Below are 24,528 nucleotides of genomic sequence, written 5' to 3' on the forward strand. Positions count from 1 at the left end.
TATTTAAAAAGAAATTACACATAATTCATTTCTTAATTTTGAACAAAATAATAACGTGAATGTTCTAATACATCAAATACATTTCTATTTTAAAAAATAATTTTATATTAAATTTTATTTAATTTATTTGACTTTTTCTTTTGTATATCCTAGCTTGCTTTACAACGAGCTTTTGCTAGTTTTATCATTTATGCCCCAAGGAAATCTAGGGTTTCATTGCCTTCCATTACTTATTTTAAAATCAATTTACATTTGGTTTCAATGCAATTACTCACAACTCAAATTGATTTCTATATACACATTGAGCTATGGATCTATTTCAATGGTTTATTAGTCCCTACCTTGCATAAGCTAGGGTACTAATGTTTTCAGTGGTGGTGGCTATAATTAATTTTTAAAATTAAAGTCAATGAATTTCTAAAGTTAAAAAGACAGTTTATTTTATAATTATTTTTGTGTTAGAAATTTCTATTTTTTGATTGGCTTGGGGCAGTTATAGTAGGTGTTTAAATGATTTTTTGACACTAAAAATTAGGAAAAATAGTTTCTAGAAACTTCTTTCAGATTTTCACCAAGAACTCTAGATTTTTCATTCTTCCAAAGATGACATGATCTAAGATCAATAGCCCCACCCACCTCTACCTCTACCAACCTATCGTACCAGTCTCCAGTAGCATTGCTTACAAACCACAGAAGCAATCTTCATGGAGTTGAATTCAAAGTGTTGCAGTGTGGATAGAGGAATGTACGTTGGAATATCCTCAATCAAAGTCATGTAGAAGTGCTTCAAATTCTAGTGCCACATGTGGATTTCCTCTCCTTGGATTTTCCATCATCATCTACGGATTTAGTATTTTTGCCATTATTGGAGTCCAGGTGAACAAAGGACGAATCTTTTGGTTTACTTTGCTTTGTTGCTTCCACATCCATGCTACCCTCAACATTCATCATATTCTTCAAGTTCTCTTTACTGCCTATAAGAACAACAAATACTGAAATTAATTACTACAAACCCTAAGTTCCTCAATTTTTATATGAGGGTTCAACCATACACCGTTGTAGGCTCTGTGCTACAAATTGGAAGGCACAAAGCATAGCCAAAGTACATCATCCGCACTTAGAAACTAAAATCACTTCTCTACATGATCAATTGTATGTGGAATCTTCATTTTCATTTGCAACTCTTATGATTTTGTGTTGACAAATTATAGAATTCATAGTCTGGGCCCAAACAAGCAACAACACCGATACTTGTCTCCTATATAATATTTACTAGGGTGTGTTTTAGTGGTGAATATTCATAGTTTTGTGAATTTCATATTTTTTTGCTAGTAATTTGGCTAATAATTTAAGATTTATGCAAGCTAAATCGCCACATTTTTATTAAATTTAGTTCTAAAATATTTAAAATCGCTCATTATAATTTATTCTATTAAAAAATTTAAACTAAAAAATTCACCACAATATTCGACACATGATTAGATTTGATTCACCTAAATATTATATATTATCAAAGAAATTAAAATTGATTCACCAATAATTATCATAATTATTAGTTACTTTAGGGATATATAACCAATATTTAGTTTTCACTATTGATTTAAAATATAATGTAATTATCCTCATAATTTCTATGAGATAAAACATGTTCAATTTTGATTTGTCATATTCCATGATGATTAACAAACTTCCTATTATTATTGAAATTCGCCAATATTTTCTACTCAAGAATTGTGATTCCAAAATAATCGCAAGGTATATAATATTTAAAATTTTAAAAATTGAGAGATTTGCTAATAAAAATAATTTGGTTTTTCAAAATAATGAAAGATCCACCAATAATTTATATCTTTTTTTGGAGGGGGGTTTCTTAAAGTTTACCCTAATATTTACTTCAGGTGATCAAGAAATTTTAAAATCTTTGCCCTAATTTCAAAAATTAATCTGCTCCTATTTAAAAACTCTAATTACCAGGTAGTTTTTCAAACAATCTTTTGACAGTTAGCGATTCACCTTCCAATGCGTATATGGAAAATCATCAATGCAAACATACAATCTTTGCTTTGAAACAAATTTAAAATGAAGCATCAAACTTTGATCAACCTCCATGAAAGTAAAATAGAGGAGATTGAAGCTTTAAAATTGATAGTTAAATCTTCTTTTTTTAATTGAAGGTATTTGGCATCGACTAATTTCTAAATTTTGACATCAAGATTTTGCCTTTGTTTTATATTTATTATTTTAAATTATAAATTTGGTTAAAATTATTACATAGATAAGTTTTTCAAAACATTATGTATAAAATTTTTAAAGATTGATTAAAATGGGAAGTTGAAGTCGTCATTTAATTAATGACAAATACTCTAATTTTTAAATTTTAAACTCATATTTTTATAATATATAAAAATAATTTATTAAAAATTTGATAAAGCAAAAAGTTTCACAAGCAGGGACACAACCTCTATGCACAAAGCTCTTGTTTATATTTGATTTACAATTATCTCAATATCAAAAGAAAATGGAAAGGACAACTTGTTTGTGTTTTTAGCTCAACTCAAATGCTCTTTAGCTTGATCTGGTGATCTAGTGCAATGTTCCAAATAAAAACTACTAAACATAGTTTTATTTTAATTTTACTGAGTCCAACTATCAATTTTTAAATTGAATATTTTTTTTACCATATTTTAAAGGAAAAAAATCTTTACCAAAAATTCTATCAGACCATGCTCTACAAAATCCAAGTAAAATTTTCTAAATTCTACATCCAAAGATCTATTTTTCATTTCTTCCTTCTATCTATTGCAAGGATCAAGTCTGCATTTTCTTTTGGGTTGGGGGTTTGAAAAATCCCCATTCTAAATTTTATATTATTTGGGATGACTTTGTTTTTTTTTTTTTGTGAAAAAACATTCGGGAATTTTGATTAGTAAAACTTGTGGGTTCAGCATGATCTGCAAATCTCTTGCATTGGCTTTGACGTTATCGATCAAAATCCAATTGTAGGCTTAGCTCAACTCTGAGCGGCTGCCATACGCCAATATTCTTGTCTTCGACATTTGATCTATGACTATAGAAACACAAATCTTTCAAATTGGGTCTAAAATGTTGCTGACGACAAAATGTGACACAATAATTACCAGCAAGAGCTTCAAATAAACATATAAATTAGATTAGAACCCGTAAATCAGATTAAGAAATGTTGTGCTTGTTCATTGTAAATTATGATGCTCCGTACTAACCGCTCTCCAACTAAGGCATTTAATTCTTCATTAAGTAACTCTACATCCACATGTCATTCGATAGGATTTTTTTTCTTATTTTTATTTTGTCTAAAAATTCCTAAAACCCCGACAAAATTTCCAACAACCAATCACAAAATTTAGAAAAACGACAGAAAAATAATTTTTAAATAATTTCATGAAAAACCTTAGGTTTTGAGTTTTATTTGGATGCCAAAAATTAATGCATTCAGGCATCTGAGAACATTAGTTTCCTGCCTTACAGATAAAGCATGGACTAATAATGGATGGTACCATGATAGAGAGGCCACGAACATATGATTTTCCTTTCCTAGTTAATTGTTGTATTAGACAATCTCATACTCCTTTCGTGTTCAAGCTTATAATTTATTTAAGCTAGGCCATCAAATAGTAGGCAGTACATTGACTAAAACTACAACTAATAAAGGTCACTTTCTTCCTACCACCCTCCACATAATTTAGGGTCCATTTGGTTGGTGGAAGATGAGAAGAATTGGCTTTTCCAAAGTTTGGATTTGAATTTTTTTTTTATTTGTTTCAAAATTGGCAAAATGAAATTAGAATACCAGACTTCTAATTTTTTCTCAAAACCAGGTTTCTGACTTCCTACTAGCAACTAGGAATTGAAAATCAAAACTTGGTTATGTTTTTGAGGAGTATAAAAATAATAGATTGGACTACTTTCTAGAGTCTCATGCAACTCCAAGCTTATGCATAAAAATGTGTCATCACACTCATCTTTCGAGTGAAACAAAGAGCTCAAGTAAAATCACAAAAATAAGAATGAAGATTTGCAAAACCTTGATTTGCCTAAATTGAGATTTGTAGAAATATTGATTTCTACAATTCCTTGAAGTTGGAATAAACATGAAGATGTGGAAGCCATAGAAGAAGAGAACTATTGAAGCATAAAAGTTAAATGAGATTTTTTTTGTCTTTGTTTTGACATTTGTGTGGTACATGAGGTCAATCAATTTCTTTTAAGGGAAACAATCGAGTAGCTACCCAAACTAACTTCATGCACCTATAGTTCTTAATCGATATATTGGAATTTGCTGATTTTTTTGGTGAACCTTCGTAGGTGAGGGTGTTGAAAATAATTCTTCAATTGTATGTTGTCTTTGATGTAACACAAAATGTCAAACCTTTACCGAGCAATCAGTGATAGCTGAGCTCACTCAAGCATTGAAGGAAGTTTCTTGTGTATGTCGAGCATCTAGTTATGACCAAGTTCAGAGACAATATTAACTGAGCTCACTTGGTTAATGATGCAAATCTTGTATTGACCAAGTTCACTTAGTTACCAAAGGAAAGTTAGCATGTTGTCAGTATTGACCAAGTTGGGTTAGTTAACGTTAGAACTCTTGTTCTAACCGAGTTGGGTTGGTTAACAAAGGGATCCTCTATGTTGACCAAGTACTCAATTCAGTATTAGCTGACTGTCAACATATTAAGTATGATATATTTGTTGGTTAGTACAAGATGACTTAAGGGATAATATTCGATTGATTAAAAGAATATTCAAGTCAACTTGACAAGGTGAATCATATATATGAAAGGTCAAGTTGAGGATTGAAGTGTGGACAAGTAGAATTGAAGATGATGAATTGAGGAAGCGAATAAGGAAGGATATATGTAGTATCCAAGTTGATCAAGATGTAAAGAACATTCTGATCAAGGAGGATCAAGTATTCAAGCCAGAACTAATATTTGAATCAACAAAGTCAGTTGCATGATCAATCAGGTCAAGTCATTGTTACTCTCTAATAATTGTAGCAGTGAATCAAATATCCTAACAGAATTAGCCTAACAGTTATTCATCAAATCCTATAACAAGGTGGCATTTCTAGATTGAAGTGTTTGAAGACCTCTAACAAGGCCACTCCTAATAGGGTGAATTAAATCCTCTAACATGGTCACACCTAACAATGTGTTTTGTAACCTTTAACAAGGTTGGCTCCTAGCAGGGCTCACTTCAGAAAAGTTAAAAATAATAACTAGTTGGAATTGGTGGTTTTCCCAAAATTGGTTTTCTATGTTAAATCTTGGTGTCTCTTATGTTCATGTTATTTCATTTATGTTTATGCAACTAAGTTATTTATGGTTAATCATATTTAATATCTTAAGATATAATATTTCGTGTTAACTGAGTTACAACACAATATTTAGTGTTAACCAAGTTACAACAGGATTTGGTTTTATATTGTGTTGACATCTTAAAGGGACTTGGATTTGTTTCAGTAGTAACCAATTCACCCCACCCTCCCCACTCTCAGTTACTCCTTTCCATTTCCAACAATTGGTATCAAAGCATTTGGTGGTTGCAGATAAGGTTTCAAGGACTTAAGCTAAAGATCAAGATGTCTTAAAGAAGGGAAATTCCTAAGTTGAACAGAGATAACTTCAAAGAATGACAGGAACTCATGAAAATGCATTTGGAAACCATTGGAGACATGGGCCTAAGATACCTAGAGAACAAGTATGTGGCAGCTATTGGACCTTTAACTATGGACCAAATTGTGGAAAATAAGAATTATATCATAATGATGATTGGCATTGCCTCTACTCTCAATTATGTTGAATTTGATGAAGTCAAAGATTGTGCTACTCCTCATGAAATGTGGACCAAGTTGAAAGATAGCTATGGAGGAGATGAAAATGTGAGGAGAGCTAAGGTAGAAATTCTAAGAGGTCAATTTTATTATATGAAGATGAGAGAAGATGAAAACATTGCACAATACAGTGAAAGAATCAAAACAAGTGTGAGTGCAATCAGAGCCTTGGGAGAGAAAATATATTATGTGACAGTGGTTAGCAAGGTGCTCAGAACTCTTCTTCCTATTTATGCAATTAGAGTTTCAACTATTCAAGAAATGAGATGTGATCCCAAAAATGATATAAGTTTGGATGCATTAGTGGGAAGGTTGGAAAACTTTGAGTTAGATAACTTTGATAACTCTAGTATCATTGAGTCTACATTTCAAGCCAAACTATCACTCAAAAGGAAAGGTGGAAAATCTAAAAACAAAAAGTCTGAAGATGAAGATGAAGATGGTCTTGAAGTCATTGAAGCCATGCTTGCGATAAGATTCCCTAAAGGCAAAGGAAAGTACAAAAGTAAAATACCCCTAATCTATTTTTCTTGTGAATAAGCTGGTCACATTATTGCAAGGTGTCCAAACAAAGAAGGCAAAGAAGAAAAGAAACATGACAAGTACTAAGGCAAGAAATATTTCAAAAGCTACAAAGACTACAAGGATAAAGGTAAGAAATCTGGTTACATGGCTAAAGACTCTAATAGTAGTGATGAGGATGAAATGGTTTACATTGCTATTAAAAATGAATCAGATGATGAAAATGACAAGTTGGCCCTCCTTTCTCATATTAGCAAGAATGACACATGGGTCATAGATAGTGATTGTTCTCACCACATGACTGGTGATAAATCTAAATTTGAGCACTTAGAACACTATGATGGTGGGAGTGTTAGATTTGGAAATGATAAACCTTGCTATGTAAAAGGAAAAAAGTTTGTATTACATTAACTGATGAGCTCATACATGACAATGCTTACTGGGTTGAAGGATTGAAACACAATCTACTTAGTGTGGCACAGTTGAACAATATTGGATTCAAGGTAGAATTCATGAATGGGAAGGCCAAGTTGTTGGATGGAAAAGGAAATCTAGTTGGGACTGGCAATCAAACAAGAGGTAATCTATTCTATCTAGATCTAACTGAAAGTTCATGTTTCCTAGCTCAAGTAGAAGAAAGTTGGTTATGGCATAAAAGGTTGTGCCATGTGAATTTTGATAACCTGGTCAACATTAGCAAGAATAAAAGGGTGAGAGGCATTCCAAGCCTAAAGAAACGTGATATGGGCATATGCAAAATTTGTCAAATTGGAAGGATAGGAAAGACAAACTTTAAAAGCAAGAATTATCATTCTAAATAAGTTTTGAGCTGGTTCATGTAGACCTTTGTAGACCTATTGGCATAGAAAGCTACTGTAGAAACAAGTATTTCAATTGTTTATTGATGATTATTCTAGGATGATAATAGTGATGTGATTGAAAGATAAATCTGAAGCCTTTCAAAAATTCAAGTAGTATCTGGCTAGAGAAGAGAATATATATATGTGTGTGTGTGTGTGTATGATAGGCTAAGTTATTGAGAGGGGAGGGGTGAATCAGTAACCAATAAAACTCAATCTTTTATTTCACCAATTAATTCTTCATGTGAATTTTGATCTAATTGTATGCATGAAAACCTGAAAGCATTAAAACATTCATAACACTTTGGCAAGAAATATGGTGACCTAGAAACCTTCCAAATAGAAAGTAAAACTAGAGTGGGGATGATACCCACAAGCTTTAGTACTGTAGTATAAAGTTGGCCTGTTAAGGCTTACAATGATCACTTCTAATGATCTGCCCTGTTAGGAGCAATAAGGAATGCTAGGTCCACCTTGTAAGTGGATTTACAAACATACAATAAAGTATGCATGTGTGTGTGTGTGTGTGTGTGTGTGTGTGTGTGTGTGTGTGTGTGTGTGTGTGTGTGTGTGTGTGTGTGTGATAGGCTAAGTTATTGAGAGGGGAGGGGTGAATCAGTAACCAATAAAACTCAATCTTTTATTTCACCAATTAATTCTTCATGTGAATTCTGATCTAATTGTATGCATGAAAACCTGAAAGCATTAAAACATTCATAACACTTTGGCAAGCAATATGGTGACCTAGAAACCTTCAAAAAAGAAAGTAAAACTAGAGTGGGGATGATACCCACAAGCTTTAGTACTGTAGTATAAAGTTGGCATGTTAAGGCTTACAATGATCACTTCTAATGATCTACCCTGTTAGGAGCAATAAGGAATGCTAGGTCCACCTTGTAAGTGGATTTACAAACATACAATAAAGTATGCACTAGATAAAGAGATTTACAAAATACTGTTAAGTTTACCTCATGAAAAGATTTAATTGATTCACCTATTTGGATGAAACAATAAGTGATCTCTGATCTACAACTTGGTTTGTTGGTTGAGATTCCTTTAAGTGTAATGATCACCTTGTTGTGATAGATTAATCTTTTCTGCTCCATATACTGTTGTAGTCTTTGTATTTCACATTTCTACTCTTCTTTGCTTGTTATATTCAATATATTCATCTTATTGGATGTTATACAATATATTAAATACAAGTTTTACACAAAATACATAAAGTTGGCCCAACTACAAGAACTCGAGTTTTGAAGACTAGCTCAATGAGGTTTTGATACTCGACATCCACTATCAGTGTCTGACATTGTCATGCATTCGGTAGATGTAGAAGCTCAATCCATACTGATCATTTTGAAGTAGTTTGAACTCAGTCTGCACTGGTGACTTAGTAAATACTGTGAAACTTGGCATATAAATTGAGTTACTTGATTCATAATGTATAGCTTGGTCAATGCTATCACAATGGGCTCAGTATAAATTGAATCACTTGGTTGACACCATGTGGCTCAGTCAACATTGGATTCTCATCACTATAACTATGAACTTGGTAAGCACTGATGAACTCGGCTTGCACTAAGAAACTCAATAAACACTAAAAGACTTGGTTTACACTACTAATCACCATCATGGTAGAAACTACTCGGTGTAAACTGAATTTTGTTCCTTGAACTCGATAGCAACTGTAGAACTCAGTAGAGTCTAAAATGCTTGGTTAACACTATATAATATGCTCGGTAGATGCTTACAATTTGAATAAGTGTGTGTCACTAATAAAAAACTTGACTGCAATGTCAACAATCTCCCCCTTTGGCATTAGTGACAAAAACACTTATCAGTCAAAATTGAATACTCAAAAAGTTCAAAACACTTTTTATTCTTCACCTTGTGTCTTCAACTCGGTAGTATACTCTATTTTTGAGATTTTTCAAAATTACTTTTATAAGAGATGTTTCTCTAAATATCTATACATGTATATAATATTATAATGCTCCCCCATACATATATACAATATACTTTTCATCTTTTCACATCTTCTCATCTTCACATATGATGTATACATTTTCTCCCCCTTTATGTATACTACATCTTATATTATATCTTCTCCCCTTTACAATATACATCTTCTCCCCCTTTTTGACATTAATGCCAGAGACGTATGCTATATGCTATATAGTAATGCCAAAATGTGACAAGAAATCTTAATGTACCTTTAGAATCAACACCATTATATTGTCCCAATTTTCTTGCAACACCTTGCTCATGTGCAATGCAACCTGAACTTCTGTCGAAAGTTCTATCTTGTGATCTACAATAGAGAAGTTGTTATCATGGATGAGGGTTTTAGCATGTGCTATATATTTTTGCAATGCATCCATGTTTGGGAGAATCATGCCCTATATATCTACCAATGTAGCACTTATCCTAGCTTTTTCTCTTAGCAATTCTGTTTGCATATCAGTTAAAAATCTTATCTTTGTATAATGAGCAGAGCTATAACTCGGGTCAAGTTGCAACTATTGTGCACTTGCCTTTAGATCTTCATCAATTTTAGAAAGTTTATCTTTAATTTCTTTGGTGAAATTTGAAGTATCATAGAGTTTACTAAATAATGAAGTCATATTGTTGCAAGAGGTCTCTAATGAGCCTATAATAGTAGACAAGTCTACTTGATGAATAGCAATCTATTGTGCAACTAGTTCCAAAACTTTATTCTCAAACTTCTTCTTAGCTCTCTGCAAAAATTTCTCCTATCCATTCAAATCTTCATTGAATTTCTAGACTACTTCTACTAGCTGAGTCAAAATTGGTTGAGAAGTATCAAACTCTATGTTGAGTGCTTCTGCAAGAATATTCTTTGCATCTTCAAGCACTTGAAATTCTTTATTTCTTTCTTCTTTAAGCCTTTGCTACTTAGCTTTCTTCTGAAGTAGCTCTCCAAATATATGCATTTGATCAAGATTAAGAATGGAGATATCCCAATTTGGAATAACAATCTCCTCATCAAAATCAATTTCCTCTACCTTCCCTTTGCCTTTATTCAAAAAAAATGTACTAGGTTGAGGCTTTGTCTCAACTATCCTTGTACTTATTATTTGCATACTAGGAATAGAAACAATAGTAGAAATAGTAGGATTGGCAAAAAAAAAGTAGATACTGTACTTATTGAAGGAATACCTTGTGTAACTAAAATTGATGGAGGAGAAAGTGTTGTCTGCTCGATAGATGAAGTTCTTGTCACTTCTGTCAATGAAGTACTAAGCAGAATAGGTGAAAAAATTGATTGAGTGCTTGTACTTACAATGTTTAACATAATTAATCCTGTAGTAGCTTTCTTTGAGCTTTTTTTTGCAATGCTTCACTCAAAGAATGAGGAAGTGAGGCTATGACTATGCTACAATTTTATTGGGGTCAGTCTCCTCTATGTTCTAAACTTTAGGTAAATCTTCCTTGGTTGTTTCCTATCCTTATTCCTATTCCTCATCATCTATTTTATCATTATTTTTTTCCTCTTCATCATTATTTCCTTCTTCTTCCTTGTCATCATCATCACCTTCATCATCATCCTTATCACTGACATTAACAACAAAATCACTTTGCTTGTGCAGATTATAGATGTTTTTCCATGTGTTAGTAGCATTCTTTACTACATGTTCAATTTCATTGAAGACAAGTGTTAAACTTCAAGGTAAGCTTCTCTTCATTATGCTTGATGTTAGATTGTGGTGACTGATCAGGAAAGTACTGTACATACTCCATAATTTTGTGGGGTTTGGGGCATCGCCCTGAAATACATTTTTTTTGGTACTATTCATAGATTTGCCACTAAAGTTATGGCTAATTTATGGCTGACATGTTATAACCCTAAAGCAGTTTAATACTTGTATAAAAGGGTTTAGGGTTGGGTATTTTCATAATGTGGTGATGCAAAATTTCTTCTTGCGGCGATATTGAGCTATAAGGGATTACAGACTATAATTAGGTTGTAATCACTGGATTGTAATAAGATTGGGCTTGTTGTTTGGTGGATGTAGCCCAAGGATTGAGTGAACCACATTAAATCTTGGTGCCTTGTGTTCATTTCCGTGTGATCTATTATTTTCTGTTATTGGTTATATTTGCATGTAGTTTTTATTTCTGTCTGTGGTTTATCCTAACAAGTGGTATCAGAGCCTAGTTTTCTTTTAGTTATCCTCTGTAGGAAATTCTCATGGTTAAGTGGGAGTCTCACGGTTGAGTGGGAGTGATAGCAGATGAGGCTAAGCTGAGGGTTGACAGGTTTAATGGGCAGAACTTCCAGTTATGGAAGATGCAAATGGAAGACTATCTGTATCAGAAGGATTTATGGAAGCCATTGGAAGGCAAAGCCAAGAATCGGGGATCTATGTTAGATGCTGAATGGGATCTTTTGGACAGAAAGGCACTCGAAAGCATTCGATTATGCTTAGCACCATCAGTGGCATTTAATATTACAAAAGCAAAGACAATAGAAGAGTTGATGAAAACCCTAGCGACACTGTATGAAAAGCCCTCTGCTTCAAACAAGGTATTTCTCATGAAGCATTTATTTAATATGAAAATGGCAGAAGGTGGATCTATTGCATATCATTTAAATGAGTTTAATACTATTACTAGTCAGTTATCTTATGTGGGTATCAATTTTGATGAAGAAATTAGGGCTCTCTTGATTTTGCATTCTTTGCCTAAAGCTGAAATGGTTGTGAATAATTCTGTTCTTGGATCTAGTACCTTAAAATGTGAAGATGTGATTAGTGTTTTTTTGAGTGAGGAAACTCGTTGGAAATCCTTAGGTGGATCTACATCAAGAAGTGCTTTGAATGCACAAAGCAGGGGCAGAACAACTGAGAGAGGAAGTAACTCTGGAAATCATGGGAAATCAAGAGGAAATTCAAAGAGGAAGAGGTCTCAATCAAGGGGACCAAATGACTATTGGTATTGTGGGAAACCAGGTCATAAAAAGAAAGATTGCTGGAATCACAAGAAAAATGAAGGAGATAAATTAGATGGAGATAAGGAGGCAAATGTGGTAAGTAACAAATCCGAAGAGGATGCTTTGCTTATATCTTTAGAAAGCGTTGATGATTCATGGGTTTCAGATTCTGGTGTTTCATTTCATGCTACACCTCATAGAGGTTATTTCATTGATTATGTCCAAGGGGATTTTGGACTCATTTATTAGGGGGATAATGAACCCTGTCAAATTGTTGGAAAGGGAAAAATTAAGATTAAGTTGCAAAATGGGAATCATTGGCTACTACATGAGGTAAGACATGTTCCAAGGCTGAGTAGGAAATTTCAGTGGGGCAACTCGGTGATGAGGGTTGTGTAGTTACTTTTAATGATAAAAATTGGAAGGTTTCAAAAGGTTCCCTTGTAGTAGAAAAAGGTGTGAAAGTAGGCACCTTATATCTTTGTATAGGTCATATTGTTCCTTCTACTTTGATTGTTTCAGAGAAAAATGAATGTTCAGGAACAATTGCTGCAGTTGAGCAAGGAGAACAAATAGTTGTTGTAGATTCTGATACAACACTATGGCACAACAGACTTGGGCACATGAGTGAGAAAGGTATGAAAGTACTTCATTCAAAGAAAGTTTTTCTAGGTCTAAAATGTGTTAATATGGATTTTTGTGAAAGTTGTGTATATGGAAAACAAAAGAGAGTGAGTTTTGTAAAGACTGGGAAGGAAAACAAAAAGGAGAAATTAGAGCTTGTGCATACAGATGTATGGGGACCAGCTCAGGTATCTTCTCTTGGTGGCTCTCATTATTATGTTACATTTATTGATGATGCAACTAGAAAAGTATGGGTTTATTTCCTTAGACAGAAATCTGATGTATTTCAAACTTTTAAGAAATGGAAATGCTTGTTTGAAAATGAGACTGGTAAGAAATTAAAATTTCTTAGATCTGATAATGGTGGTGAGTATTGTAGTCATGAATTTGAAGATTATTACTCCACTAATGGTATTCATAGACAAAAAACTATTCCAAGGACTCCACAAGAAAATGGAGTGGCTGAACGCATGAACAGGACTATAATGGAGTGCGCAAGGAGCATGAGGTTGCATGTTGGGTTGCCCTTACACATGTGGGTAGAGGCTATCAATACTACAATATATTTGATTAATAGAGGTCCCTCTACTCCTTTTGGTTGTGGTATTCTAGAGGAGGCATGGACTGGTATGAAGGTGAGTTATTCTTTTCTCAAGACCTTCGGTTGTGAAACCTTTGCTCATATAGACTCTGAAAATAGAACCAAGCTAGAAGCTAAATCAAAGAAATGTGTCTTTTTTGGATATGGCATTAATGAATTTGGTTATAGGCTTTGGGATTTTGAAAATTATAAAATTGTAAGAAGCCAAGATGTCATATTCAATGAGAAAGTGTTGGACAAAGATCTGTTGCAGCAACATGAGAAGAAAGAAGATGATTATGTAGTGATGGATGATATTCCAAAAGTTGATGTTCCAACCATTCCTCATGATGTGCAACAACCGCAACAACAAATACCACACACCAGTGAATGTTAGACGGTCAACGAGGCCAATTAGACCTCCACAAATATTTTCTCCCTCTTTATATTCTATTTTACTTACTAATGCTGGTGAACTTGAAAGTAATGATGAAGTTGTGAAGGTGGATACTAAGATTCAGTAGGAGTCTGCAATGAAAGATGAAATGGACTCTTTTCTGAAGAATAAGACATGGGATTTGTGCAAGTTGCCTACAAGTAAAAAGGCTTTACAAAATAAGTGGGTTTATAGGTTGAAAGAAGAGGAAGGAGGTAAGAAAATATTTAAGGCTAGGTTAGTTGTAAATGGATTTGCACAAAAAAAGGGAATTGATTTTGATGATATATCATCTCATGTTGTTAAAATGACTTCTATCTGTACTGTTTTAAGTCTTGTGGCTACTAAAGATTTGCATTTAGAGCAGTTGGATGTTAAAATATCCTTCCTTCATGGTGATTTGGATGAAGAAATATATATGGCTCAGCCACAGGGTTTTGAGGTCTAAGGTAAGGAGAACTTAGTGTGCAAATTGAAGAAAGGTTTATATGGCTTGAAGCAAGCACCTCGGCAATGGTATCTAAAATTTGACAGGTTTATGCATGAGCATGGATATAATAGGTGTCATTCAAATTATTTTGTTTATTTTAAGAGGTTGGATGATGATAGCTACATTATTTTATGTTTACATGTTGATGATATGCTTGTAGCTAGGTCTAACATGGATCATATTAAGGGGCTAAAACACTAGTTAGCACATGCATTTGCTATGAAGGATTTGAGGGCAGCAAAACAAATCCTTGGTATGAAGATTTTTAGAGATAGGAAGAATAGAACATTGACACTATCTCAGGCTGATTATGTTGAGAAGGTGTTGCAACGTTTCTCTATGGAGAATGCTAAAGCTGTCAGCACACCTTTACCTGGTCATTTTAAATTGACTAAGGAGATGTGTCCTAAGACACGTGAAGAGGAGGATAAGATGTCCAAGGTACCCTATGCTTCAGCTATAGGAAGCTTGATGTATGCTATGGTATGCACTAGGCCAGATATTGCTCATGCAGTGGGAGTTGTTAGCAAGAATATGAGTCATCCAGGATTTGAGCATTGGAATGTTGTCAAGTGGATTCTCAGATATTTGAGAGGAATATCCAATAAGTGTTTACACTTCGGGGGCTCTACTACTAATTTATAGGGATATGTTGACTCAGATTTTCCAAGAGATATTGATACTAGGAGGAGTACTACAAGTTATGTCTTTACTGTTGGTGGGGCAGCCGTGAGCTAGGTTTCTAGGTTACAGAAGATTAATGCTCTATCCACTACAGTGGCAGAGTATGTTGCTGCCATAGAGGCAGCCAAGGAGATGATATGGCTTCAATTCTTCTTGAAAGAATCGGGATATCCTCAGAAGGGTCATTATTTGTTCACAGATAGTCAGAGTGCCATTCATCTTGCAAAGAATTCAGCTCTGCATTCTAAGACCAAACACATACAGTTGTGGTACCATTTCATTCAGTCAGTTTTGGAGGATGGACAGTTAAAGCTGGAGAAGATACATACTAATAGACTCATTAACTTCTTTATTACTCAAACTCAACATGAGTTTCCTTAGGGTCTACTCATATATGTCTTTAGCAATTTTCCTTGCATGCTCCCATCTTGGCTTAACTTTCTCCATTAATTCACTCAAAATCTGTTGAACAAGATCATCTGGAGAATATTTCCATTTTCCCATCTTAGACATAAGTCTTCAATTTGCTTCTACTCCTCTATAGTTCTTATTTCATACCTTAGTGATTTGAAGTTTGTGATACTGGCTCCAGTGTCAATTTCTTTTAACTTTTCTTGGAAAGAGAGTGGTGGCTTTTGAAAATTGTATCTCCACCTTGTTTCTTCCTGGATACCCTCCTTGTGAACACTGCAGTAAATGGTTTTGTAGGTTTGGTTATAATAACCTTACCTTTCTTATTTACTGGCTCTACTTCTTCTAACTTCTCTTCATCTTCTACTTCATCTTCCTCAATGTCATCACCTTTACCTTCAGTCAACAGAAGAGTGGAGCTAGTTTTCAATTTTGTAATCCTCTTCTTTCCTTTGTTGACCGCTTGAGGGAGTTTTATTTCAAGTTCTATTCTTTCCTTTGCTTCATAGGCGCCAAAGTATGTAGCTTTTGGGTCAATAGGTTCATTAATCAGTGCTTCAATAATGTCCTTGGTTTCATCTATGTTAACCTCATAACCTAGAGGCCTGACCCATACAATTCTCAATCTTAAAGCTTGAATATATACTTTATCACAATCAACCATAAAACAAATATAATCTTTCTAACCATCAACAAGTTTCTTAGGGATCCTAAATCTATTATTCATCTTGTCCTTAAATGCATCAAAGTAGTTATCCATTATGCTAACATATTTTTCCCCTATTTCAGCTATATATTTATTGATCTGATAAAGAATAGGTACATCTTTCCTCCATACGATGGTACCTTTTGATGGGAAAAACTTTTGCACATAGAAAAATAGACTAGACTGAACCAAAATTATAAGGATTATTCTTTGAAGTTCTTATACTCTCCATATTTTTGTTGAACTAAATTAGCATCAACTTGGCAAGGTCAAGTGACATGCGAGATCCATAGCTTGAGTCTGCTGAAGTTGTATATTTTGTGCACGATGACATGTATCTCAAACTTTAATTCCATATCCATGACATAGTTGATCTTCATTCCCCTTCCATCCCACTTGGAAAGGGTTTTCTTTTCTAGTTTGACCCGACTTAGGGTTTTAGCCATTTTTTCTTTTACCAGCATAGGAAGACTAGTGATCCTATGGATCATCTTCTTTGTTATCATAATGGGTTGCTCCAATCATAGCTAACCATTATGCACATGATTAAGGACAAATCTTATTCATTTGATCTAAAAATCTTGTGGCATGTGCGGAATGTGAGTCAAACCTTTGGCTTCAAGGTGTTGATGTTCTAGTTTTAGTACGCCATTCACTCATACCTTCTATGGGGTTTCATCCATTTCCAGGGTTCCAATATCTTAGATAGCACATTGAAAATGTGTACGAATATCATTTATCAATAGTACCTTTGATGGAATTTGAGATTGTGATCCGCTTAGATCTAGGGTTTCTATGATAGCCAGACTCAACTTGAAGTCTAGTGTCATCCATTCCATGCCTCGAACCAACATATCCGCCCTTTCTTTGATTTTCTATTTGTGGATGCCATTTTTCTCAGTAGGGTTTGAGAGAACACGAAAATCTTTAATAGTATTTTGCACAAATTGTTCAAATGCACAAATAATGCTCTGCACAAATAGCTCTCAAAAATTTACTATGAGAAATGAATTCAATTTTACCCTTTTTATCAAAATTTTCCTTCCAATCGACATAAAAGCCTAGTAGGATCGTTTTGCTGATGATAGACTGTCTTCCACTCAGCTTGAATTAAATGCTTGGCAAAGTCATCCATGACTTAGTGTCCACACAACAATCTTAGTAACTCCCAACTATGCTCAATAGGGTCTGTAACCTGACCTTGCTCGATAAAGACTAGAATTTTCTTGAATGCTCAGTGATCGCTTTACATATTTAATGTTGATATGGATCTTTTCATTCTACTAAATAGAATTGATGTAAGATGTATTCTTCAGAATCCTAGTTCTAGTTCTCCTTGTGGGAGATCAAGAAAAAATGCTTGAGTCACCCAATTCTTGTGTGGCATGGTCTTCATTGCTTGAATTGGCATTCTTAGAAGATTTTTGAATCCATTTTTGTTTCATCTACTTTCTGATGTTATTAACTTTTTCCTTCTTTTCATCTTCAATTCTTCCAGTATTCATACAGTTCTTGGCAAAATGACCAAGTTCTATACAAATGAAACATCTTCTAGTGGTGTCTCTTGTCCTCATGTGATGTTTTACACAATTCATTCCAATGTGTCCAAATTCTCCACAGTAATAACATTTGCACCAAGTGTTATAGTCCCAACCAAATATAGCTTTTACTATCTGTTCTACTAGGTTCAATATCTTAGTTTTGCATTCAAAGGATTTGTGCCCATATTTCTTACATTTGTGACATTTGCCTTCAAACTTAGGTTTCTCTTTGCATTCATTAGCTCTATGACCATGCTGATTACAATTGTAGAATTTTCCATTGAATTTATCTTTCCCATTGCTCCAACATTTGTTTGATGTATGACCTAACTCATCACAATGATTCAAGTAGGTCTTTGATTCTTTTGAGCTCCTAACTTGGATAATTCTCCTTCTTTTGTATATCCAATTACCAGTTTCCCTTTTTGTTTGCATTGGATTTTCTCCTTTAGTTGATTCATGTCTGCTTGAGATTTTATCATCCTCTCATTGGTTTTCCATTCAATGATTAGGTCATTTTGCAATCTTTCATTTTCTGATCTTAGATTCATGATTTCTTCATTTACATTAGTGAGTTGTTCAATGAAGTCTATCTACTGAAGGGATAGATACTAAATTTCATTGTTCTTTCCTTCTATCTCTTCTTTTATCTTTTTTTTTCTCTTCCATGACTTCACACAATCTTACTGTTTGAATTTTTTGTTCTCTTTTTAGCTTTCTTACTTCTTCTTGAAGTGTACCATTCTTTTCTAATATTTCTTTGATTGCTTTATTAGCTTAATTAAATTTCTTTCTGAATGGATGTCTTCAATTCTTTCTTCAATGTAGAGTGTCATTCTTCTGAATTGCAAGATATTTTCTTCTTTTCAAGGATTGAGAGATTTGTTCCTTCGCTTTCTTGAGTTGTCCAATACCCAATTCCAAATCCATTTTTTCTTTGTCAATAGCCTTGTTGTAGTGCCTATCCCTAGTTCACATTTTGTTATCGTTGCTAAACTCTTTTAGGGCTAGTTTTATGTTGATGGTTAGTAACATTATTATGAGATTATCAGATATTGTGCTATGGATTCAGTTTATTATGTGATGAGATTACTTGGTACTTTACATTTCATGGTTGCATGATGATTATTCAAGTGATTTTAGTTATTAATGATGATTAGTAAGATGGTTTATTATCATATGTGTTTTATTATGGATACTTACCCCATACTTGCATGTGTATGGTGTGTGTGTTTGCTTTTGTATGGCGTGTCTGATGTGGTTAAGGAAGGGAGTCGTAGTCACCTGCTAGTCGGGATCTACACGATGCACCACTTCCTGCCATTGCCTGTTTAGTTTAGTATATATTGTGCTTGTACATGCATGGTTTTTATGCAGGTTGCAGGTACTGGGTATCGACTTCCCTGAATTGCTAGGATGAGCGTACCCTATCACACTATCTCAATGATAAGAGAGGGGAGATAAATTTTCAAGTCCAAATCCCAACCCTTTTAAGCCATTTGTTCTAATTGGAAAATTAGGACAAGTATCCGAGTTGAGTACCCTCTGAATATGTTGGATAACGTAATTCGTGATATAAACCTTTGGTTTGATTTTGTATGTATTTTGGCTATGATGGATTTTCATATTTTATCGTTGTGAGTCTTTGATGTATTTTCTAAGCCTAATTAAAAGATTTAATTAATGGTTTAATTAAATGGAAAATTAATATGATATTTTAATATTTATTTTATTTAATTAATTGGAAAATTAATTAAATAAAATAATTAAATTTGAAAATAAAAGTTAAAAGTTTAAATTTGGAATGTGACAATATTTATTTTAATAATAATATATATTTGGAATTCATTTTTAAATAAATGACTAAATAATATTATTATTAAAGCTAATAAATATTTTAGCAATTAAGTTTTGGAAAATGAAATTTAAAAGTGGAAAATATATTTTAAATTATTAAAAGATTCTAAATCTCATGTGATTAAAATATAAATATAATAAGATTTAAAATTGAAATCATTAAAGTTAGTGCATGAGATTTAATAAATAAATAAATTAAATTGGAAAGAGTAAATTAAATATTATATTAATTAATGTGTATTATTTTAATATTTGCTCACATAGGAGTTGGCAAATTCTCGAGAGTTGTCATGTAGATAACACTGGAGTTTGCACTCTAAGAATGCACTAGTTGTCTACACTTAGGAGTTAGCATTTTTATTTGAGCACATGGTGTCTACAACCTTAAGACTTATCTAGAAGGTTGGAGAAGACCCATGCTTGGTTGTCATGCTTATCTTCTAGTTGTTTCTAGAGACACTCTAGATGCTTCTTAGAGGCCTTTAAATTGAGGCTCTCCTAGTGTATTTGGACAAGCCACAAGCTAGAAGCTGAAGGAGAAGCTTAAGGTAAGCCTTATGGAAGCTTAATGGAGACTACAAGCTTCAAGCTAGAATGGAAGCTTCAAAGTTTACATGCATTGGAGAAGATTCATATGCTCGATTGCGAATGATGGAGAAGGAAAGGATTTTCTATGGACTTCTGAGGCATGACGGACTAGCATCAGTGCCCAGGTGCACTCGTGATAATCACATATTCTCTTTGCACTATTTTCCTTCTTGTCTTCATCATGTCTATTTTATGTGTCTGAATACTCTTGTGTTAGAATCTACAATTGAATTGGTATCTAGATATGTATTTATTTGGTTGAGAAGGAAACATTAGAAAACCCTAGATCCAATTAAAGAGACAATAGATCTAAACGGGTTTGGGTTCGAATTAGAATTAAATTGAGAAAGATGATTTCAAATTTATAGTTAAATCCATTAGATGAATTAATGGATATGTTTAGAAAACAATTATTTAAAGGGAAGAATTCTTGCTTAAGCCTTTAAATCTGAGTATATATTTCCCTTTTATAAATCTGCATATAAATAATTATATATATAATTTAAATGCAGTAATAGTTGATAGCAAATTGTGTGTGTGTGTGTGTGTGTGTGTGTATATATATATATATATATATATATATATATATATATATATATATATATACATGTACACACACACATATATATATATACATACATGTACACATATACATATATATATACATATATACATATATGTATATATATTTGTGTAAAATGGAAAACTTTATTTACAAATCGAAGTGTATAAACCGAATTAAAAAGAAGGAAAAACGTTTAATCAAATTTTTATACATATACGTATGGGGGAGGGACGAACCCATACCCCCCCCCTCTCTATTGCCACACGTCTGCGGTACCGTGGTCGCAGGGTACCTGCGGTACCCGCGACAGACTTCTTAACTGCCGCACTGCCTTTTTTTTTCAGGGTTACGGCTTTAAAAAACCCTTGCATGGTTTGTTTGAGGTGGTAGCGACAATAGTCGCAGAGTTGGTACCAGCGCCAATCGAAGGACATGCGGGGTACAGCGGCAATGTTGTAATATATGCAACATTTTATAAATGGCTTTTCAAATCGAATTTTAATTCAATTTTTATGATAGTTTAATATATACGTATATATATATATTAATAATTGTAGTATATGAATTATTAGTATATATATATATATATATATATATACATAATGTGAACAAGATTTTAAATATATAAGATTTTAAATAAATAATATAGTTTTAAATTAATCTAAATATTTAACTAGAATTTATTCTAACTTAAGGTCACTAAGAAAATATAATGGAGATGAATTCATGAATGAAATTGAATTGGCAATTATTATATTATTAAAGATTATTTCAGATAAATGAATTGCCTATGAGGTACATGAAAGAAATTATAGATTATTTATTTGAGTATTTATCTTAATGACTCGTTTATTGGGAACATTGTGATTGTTAGTAAAGTAATGAAGAATCTATCATCATAGATTGGTATTAGCTATTAAGTTATTATCAACTCAATTGTTAATGAAATAGAGTATAGATGATTATCATTGATACGAGTATGTCAAGAAGTTATTGGTATGATGATTGTGGTCATTATAAATAAGATTTCATTAGTACTATTAGTATTATTGAAATATCAATATTTGTATTGAAGTTGACTTTCTACGAACAAACTACTGTAGGTCAACTGGTATTCTTAGGTTGATGGTATGATTGCGGAATTATTAATTAAAATCAATTAACTAGAGTTGATTGGATTTAATTAATAATCATGTAATAGAGAATTAACTAATATAATTCTTTTAGCAAGATTGAAAAAAAAAAGAGAGAAGTTGAAATCAAATTAATATTATAACTATGATATTAAATAATTAAGTTGTGCGATAGAGCCTTATTTGAAAGATTAATGATAAATACGAATTCGTCAAGATAATGTTGGTATTCTTTGAAAGATGACGAATGCGGTCATTTGGAATTATTATTAAGATTTTCAATATAGCTTGTTATTAAATATTAACAAGTTATTATTATTGAACTTATTAGTTAATTAATATTCATTGGGTTGATGGTTTGAAATTATTTATTAATTCGATTAACTAGAGTTAATTAGATTTAATACTTAAGTTATGGAGATTTAATTAATATAAATCTTTTGACGAGATTATAAATTATCTATATTGAGGTTGACAAGTCTTATGACTTGAATTATGACCTTAGATATTATAAGGTAGTCAACAATGATAACGATTAAATTAAAAGACTCAAACTTTAGTAATACTTAACTGAGTTTCTAATTGAAAACTATTAGATGTTAATAGGTCATAGATGGTGTGCCTATGTTAATTGATGGATTTAGTTGATCATTCTAATTAAGTTATGATATCTTATTCGAAGAATGATAATTGGTTCTCTTATAATAAAATGAATAATGATCCATGATTTATTATGAAAGTTGAAGTAACCTTAAAAGAAGAGTTAATCAATTAGAATATGGATCATGGTTAAATATAAAGGACAATTTAATTAAAGGTCAATGATGATCAGTGTAGTGAACATTTATCCTTAAGTTATTCTTAGAGTGTAATTCTTAATAATGGAAGGATAATGCTTTCGGGGAACAATTGGGTTGACTTGTAGGTCAAATGATGAAACTTAGACATTTGAAGTATACTTGAAAATGGAAACTGAAACCTCTACACTTGAATAATGGAAAAATGAACTCTACACATTATTCAACTATGAGATTATAGCAAAACCAAAACATGTGTCTGCATCGTATATTCTATATGCTTCTTGTTTTGGGTTTTTGGGTTAACTAGTGTTGACCAGTCCTAGGTTGTTACCAGAGGCTCGGGGGTTATGAGATGTGTTGGCATGTTGATCTTATTTGGTCTCGATCTTTATAAGCCCAACCATGGTTATGTGATCGTATGCTCTATGAAATGTTTGTATTTGTTCATCAGTCTTCATGTGTGAAGCTGAGATGTATGTGTACGAGATATCTGAGCTAATCATTTTTGAGTCATCGATCAGTTATCCTTGGTTTGTTTTCTAGTCGCCATGATGGGACTAATATGTGGATTTATTCTTGATGATTTCATGATGTGACATGTTTTGACTCAACCATTTTGGAGTCTTAGATCAGTATGATTTTGAGATATTCTTGGTTGCTTGTTGAAGAACCAATGGATATGGTGATCTATTTTGAGATATATTTTGGTTATTGAGAACCAATGATTATTATGATTATCAGTGATGCCTTCAGTTGCCAATAGAGAACTGTTGTGGTCATGATTTTCTATGGAAGTTGCTCATGGAGATTTGATGCTTTTATGCATATTTGATGATTTTATCATGGAGATTTTGATGATTCTTATCTTGGTGACTTGATGATTTTTATGGATATTTGATGCTTTTATCATGGATATTTGATGATTCTTTTTATGGATTATCTTTTGGATTTTCTTTACAGTCGCTTGTACAGGACTGTGGTGATTTATGATTCCATGAGCATTAGGGTAGGTAATATGCTTGTAGTGTCGAGAAGTGGCTTGCAATGGGGGCCGGGGCCCTAAGAGGCTGCCAGGGTAACTCATTGTAAGTTTAGTTAATAAGTGATAACATTTACACACTAAATGGGGATTAAATGAACCTAAAAAGATAATTGTTTTGGATGTTCTCACCCATGCCTTGAGCACTTGTACAGGCTAGGATGGGAGTAGTGAGACGCATGGTTGCGACCATTGCATTCCATAGTATGCCTCGTCAGTATGAGAGGATACTAGTGGCTGCATGAGATCTGTATGGACCCGTGGAGTTTAGCTAACTGCCAGGGTAACTTGTACGAGATAAATGCGATGACACTTTCCCACTTGCAAAGTAGGTTTCCTACATGTCATTGTTGTGCCTCTGGGTATTAGATGTCAGTTTTGTGTGTGCTGGAACCTTTGAGTTAGTATACTTTTAGGATTCTAGGACTTAAGAGATTTATGCTTTGTGGTTTTGATAGTCTGTTTGGGACTTGAGATTATCTCCTCAGCACGGTGGGAGTGGACCACTTAAGTTCCACGCGGTCGGGTGGTAGTGTTTTTATCACTCTTATCATTTGAGATCCATTGAGACACCGTGGCTGGAGTATTATTGGTTGGTATTCATCTTCATTCTATTCTTGAATCATTATGGTAGATGATATACCTTATGATGGATGTATTTACTGGTATGTTCTTGTATTGATGATTTGCATATGTTAGTTGATGTTATCTTATGCTTTACTTTGCATGTTAGTAGGATGTTTTTAGGAGTGACATTCCTACTATGGTTATAGCCGATGATCTCTTCGGTGCTTTGGAATGTTACGCACGGAGGGATGGCTAGGATCCACGATGGTCTGATGATGCTATTTACGGTTAGGAGGAAC

Source organism: Cupressus sempervirens, chromosome 10 (genome assembly GCF_028749045.1).
Source record: "Cupressus sempervirens isolate cs-2001-9-10 chromosome 10, ASM2874904v1, whole genome shotgun sequence".
NCBI classification, from domain to species: Eukaryota; Viridiplantae; Streptophyta; class Pinopsida; order Cupressales; family Cupressaceae; genus Cupressus; species Cupressus sempervirens.